General features: G+C 45.8%; 1 long non-coding RNA gene across 1 annotated transcript; it reads left to right on the top strand.

The window, feature by feature from the left end:
• The first annotated feature begins 207 nt into the window (after positions 1–207).
• LOC308633062 lies at positions 208–5407 on the top strand. Its single transcript, XR_014018691.1, has 3 exons — positions 208–590; positions 765–893; positions 5027–5407. It is a non-coding gene; the product is annotated as an uncharacterized lncRNA (long non-coding RNA).

Below are 5407 nucleotides of genomic sequence, written 5' to 3' on the forward strand. Positions count from 1 at the left end.
CTGCCCGCAACCTACCCGCGTCTCCGCTTCTCGGGCTCTGATTGGCCACGATCCCGACGGTCTGGCGCTCATTGGCGGCGCCAAATGCCCGTCACCGCTCTCTCCGCCCTTACGCGCCGCACGCCGCGGCCGCCTGTTAGCAAGATAGGTGGCACCGCGGCGTGAACCAGTCAAGGGCGCCTTGGAGAATGACCCTGGGACCCCGTAGCCGCCGCCATTGCTGGCCGCCGCGCCCCCGCCCCGCAGAGGGGCGCGGCCAGGGGCCGTGGAAGTCCTGCTCGGTGGGCAGATCCTGGAAGAGGCGAGGAACCGTTCCTCAGTTCCCTAGAGTCCGGGATGGGAGCGTCCCAGGCTGGGGGGGGGGGGGGGGGCGGCCCAGGAGCACCTGGCGAGGACCCTGCTCAGGCCTGGCGGCGCCTGCCCACCGAACCTTCCTCGGCCTCCCCGCTCGTTCTCCCGGATCCCTCCTGAACGTTCGCGGCGCGGAGGCGGTCCCCGAGGGTCGAGGTTCTGAGTGGGCATGAGACCGCAGGACTCAGTACAGAGCGAGCCACGTGGGCAGTGTCCTATCGCAATCTGACAACGCTTGGGTAAGCAGCCACATTTCCTAAAACCTGTGCATCACCCGTGGGCAACCTGGCTAAATGGCTTCCAAGGGCATTAAATTATTATTCTGTGTCCCAATTTCATTAAAACGAAACCGCTGGATGTCTGGTAGGAAACCCTTACTCTAAATTGCTTATTTTTTCTCTCTTTTTTTTAAGCTTATAATTAAGGATCCTACTGACAAAAAGGATTGTAAGCGAACACAGTGGGTCCGTTCGCCCCTTGGTGATCGAGGAGCCAGTGAGCACAATCAGAAAAGATCAGAGTGAAGAATGGTTTACTTATGAGTAAGTAAAGGAAAAACGAGAGGCAGAGGATGTCTTCCCAAAGCCGTGTCTCTCCGAACAAAGGTAGCAGGGACGCTTACTGAGGATACTTGTCACCCACAGAGGCACATTGCCGCACCAGGGTGGTAGAAGGCATGCTTCTTAATGCACATGTTTAAAAATGGTGGACAGTGCCGCCTGGGGGTTTTGACATTATAAAGAGCAGAGTTCATTCTAGATCATCTAGAAGAGGTGCTGGGCAACTTTGGTTAAATAAATTCTTGTGGTCGTTTTTGGAGGGCTGGATATGAAACAACAAAAAAAAATTTGAATATGTTAGCGATGCTGAGAGGTAGAATGCCATCACCACACCCCCAAAAGCACTGATGCTTAATGCTGAAAGTTTGTCTAATGGGCTGTCTTGGTGTGAAAGGGGCTCTGCTTCTTCCAAGGCAGTTAGGAATTTTACTGTAGCTAAATGTATGCAGTTTTAGGTAGTCTTAACAAAAGTAGACATTTCTCCAAAGAAAGAAAAAAAATTGCCTTGCCAGAAGGTAAAATGTAGATCTCTCCTGACCTGTCCAGCCTGTCTGATCTTACTTTGGAGATTGGTATTGACATTTATTTCCCTTTCAGAGTAGGTAAGGAGAAATGTGTAGGTAACAAAATAATATTTGACAGTTAATTGAGCCAGGTGTTTTTCAATGATTGTAGGATGACCCCGAGGTGGGGAAGGGGGAGTTGAACTTTACTGCTGTCCACTTACTTTAATTGAAAGGAAGCCATTGAGGCCAGCGCAGACCCCAACCCATTCATGGTTCGGGGTTGCTATCTGCCTCATAGAGCAACGTGGAGGATTTATCCTCTGGGAAGACAAGAGTTGTCTTCTCCTCTAAAAAAGCCTCCTACATAGTTGGCTTTGGCGTTTGCCAGGAATGTTGAGGTTATATGATCCTGGGTTTTCCATTGAGATCAAGAGAGAAAACAGGGCTGGGGATGTGGCTCAGGCGGTAGCGTGAGGCCCGAGTTCGATCCTCAGCACCACATACAAACAAAGATGTTGTGTTCACCGAAAACTAAAAAATGAATATAAAAAAAAGAGAGAGAGAAAACAGTGATTGTAACTAGGAAATCCAGAGCCAGGATAGTTACCTCCAAACTTATTCCTGCTAACTCACCCAGGGCTTCATGACAGTCATGGAAATGGATTCCTTAATTTTAGAGAAAAAAAAAATTTGTTGTTGTGTTGTTTGTTTTTATCAAAATAATTCCTCAGGCCGGCCTGGTAGTACATACCTGTAATCCCAGCAGTGGCTTGGGAGGCTGAGACAGGAGAATGGCGAGTTCAAAGCCAGCACCAGCTATGATGAGGCACTAAGCAACTCAGTGAGACCCTGTCTCTAAACAAAATAGGGCTGGGATGTGGCTCAGTGATGGAGTGCTCCTGAATTTAATCCTCGGTACCAAAATAATAATAAAATTATTATTATTATTATTATTCCTCAGGGTGGCACACACCTGTAATCCCAGCCACTCGGGAGCCTGAGGCAGGAGGATCACAGGCTCAAGGCCAGCCTGCACAATTTAGTGAGCCTATGTCTCAAAATAAAAAGGACTAGGGAAGTAGCTCAGTGATTCAATTCCCAGTACTTTTTGGGGTGGGGAGGGTACCGGGGATTGAACTCAGGGGTACTCGACCACTGAGCCACATCCCCAGCCCTATTTTGTATTTCATTTAGAGACAGGGTCTCACTGAGTTTGCTTAGGGCCTTTCCCTTGCTGAGGCTGGCTTTTAACTTGCAGTCCTCCTGTCTCAGCCTTCCGAGTCACTGCGATTACAGAGGTGCACCACCCGGCCTGGCTCCCAGTACTTTTTTTTTTTTCAGAAGCAGTGGGGCTTGAACCCAAGGCTTTGCACATGCTAAGCACATTAAACCACTGCCACTGAGCTGGGTCCCCATCCCCTAGCATAAGTTCTGGGTTTTGTTTTTTTTTAATAACTTTATTTATTTTGTGGTGCTGAGGATTGAACCCAGTTATTCACACATGCTAAGCAAATGCTGTACCACTGAGCCACAATCCCTGTTCCCTAGCATAAATTCTTTGTTAGTCATATGCCTTTGAAAACAAAATGGAAATTAAAATTTTAAAAAATTTCTTATGGGGGCTGGGGATGTGGCTCAAGCGGTAGCGCGCTCGCCTGGCATGCGTGCGGCCTGGGTTCGATCCTCAGCACCACGTACAAACTAAGATTGAAAGACCCCCGGACCCTCAAATCCCCCGTCCAAAAGAACTAGCGTCACACTGGCTGCAAAAGCAAGAGGCAAGTTTATTAATACACAGGCGCCTGCGGGTGCACAGCAAAACCTCAGCCGAAGCTTTGGTGAACTGGCACACCGGGCTTTGGGGTACAGATCTTTTATAGGGAAAAAGGAGTTGTTTTCCACCTAGCACAATAACAGGTATTTTTGAATCCAGCATACACGTCACTTAAAGGGTAAACTTGTTTTTCACTATGATAAACTTGTTTTTCACTATAGGTTCCCGAAAAACTCATCAATCTTACAGGTTTACATTGTGTTTCCTCCCTGTTCCCGCTTATGATCCCAGTTTGCTCAAGCATGTCCTGTGATGTGGTCAGGGTGCCCTTTCTAACAAGTCATGTGGTGAGCTCACCTGTTTACTACATACTTTCTACTTTTTATAATCAAGCCTTAGGTTATGGGGCTGGGGTCTTTCATTCCCCCCTTTTTCTGTTTCATGGATATAATCCTATATCCATTGTCCTGCCTGTTCAGATTCTTGGACTAAGTTTGTGGGTGACCCTGTCTGCTGTTGGTGTAGATGATATTGTTGAGTGAGAACCATAGTTTGAATTATAGAAAGCCTTTCTTTCATGAACTGTACTAGTCTGTTAAGTATGCAGGGCCCAAACGTCAGAATTAACAGTAAAATAACTAAAGGACCCACTAGGTGGATAGCAAAGTAGTCAGCCATGGGGATTTATTAAACCATCGTTCAAACCATCCTTGCTGTGCTTCAAATTCTTTCTGCCTTTTTGCCAACCTTTCAGTAACCTTTTTCATGGTTTCGCGGACCACCCCTGTATGGTCTGCATAGAAGCAACATTGTTCTTTTAAAACCACACAAAGACCTCCTTTCCTACTTATTAACATTAGTGTCACCAAAAATGAAAGACCCCCGGACCCTCAAATCCCCCGTCCAAAAGAACTAGCGTCACACTGGCTGCAAAAGCAAGAGGCAAGTTTATTAATACACAGGCGCCTGCGGGTGCACAGCAAAACCTCAGCCGAAGCTTTGGTGAACTGGCACACCGGGCTTTGGGGTACAGATCTTTTATAGGGAAAAAGGAGTTGTTTTCCACCTAGTACAATAACAGGTGTTTTTGAATCCAGCATACACGTCACTTAAAGGGTAAACTTGTTTTTCACTATGATAAACTTGTTTTTCACTATAGGTTCCCGAAAAACTCATCAATCTTACAGGTTTACATTGTGTTTCCTCCCTGTTCCCGCTTATGATCCCAGTTTGCTCAAGCATGTCCTGTGATGTGGTCAGGGTGCCCTTTCTAACAAGTCATGTGGTGAGCTCACCTGTTTACTACATACTTTCTACTTTTTATAAACAAGCCTTAGGTTATGGGGCTGGGGTCTTTCAAGATGTTGTGTCCGCCGAAAACTAAAAAATAAATATTAAAAATTCTCTCTCTCTCTCTCTCCTCTCACTCTATCTTTAAAAAAAAAAAAAGAGGACTGATAATTCTTTTCAATTAATATGATTGGTTATATAGCTAAACTAAAAAAAATAGAGTGTTAATCATCAAATCTATTATTTTTCATTTTTATTGAAAAAAAATCACATACATAATGTGATGAGAGAGTCTTTAAATTGTGTGTGTGCGTGTTGTATTGTATTATTGTCACCTTGGTCAAGCTGGGTATTACCTAAAATTCCCTTTCATATATTATAAGTCTAGTTACAGTTGGACAAGAAGAAACTTGTAGGCATTGTGAAAGGTAGAATTGAAGCAGGGCTATTACTTTCTGAAACTCTGCAGTCAGATGAGGTGATGGGCAGAAGTAACTGGTAGGTAGGTTCCAGCTTGCACTCACTCTCCTTTGCTCTACTTCCAGGGCTGCTTCCTGTTTTTGACCCTAATGACCTTCAAGGATCCCAGAGCCACCGCCCAGCCGCAGACCCACAGGGGTAGCAGCTTCTCAATCCTCTCTGACTTTATAACTCCATGTCTTCAACTCAGGGAGTCTGTGGGGCTCCACTTGGATTCCTCCTTCCTGTGCTGCACAACGGAACCTTTTTCTGGGCAGTAAACTAGGACAAGTACTGGGTTTGCAACCACAGTCATGCCATAAAACATTTCCATCATATCACCATCATTCTGAAAAACTCTGGGCTCCTTGCAGCCAATCCTGATCTTTAGCACACATTGATCTGCTTTCTATCATTGGAGGTTTGTCTTTTCTGGAATTTCATATGAATGAAAAAATTGACAGATA

This window comes from Spermophilus citellus (genome assembly GCF_964194105.1).
Source record: "Spermophilus citellus genome assembly, chromosome: 13".
Lineage (NCBI taxonomy): Eukaryota > Metazoa > Chordata > Mammalia > Rodentia > Sciuridae > Spermophilus > Spermophilus citellus.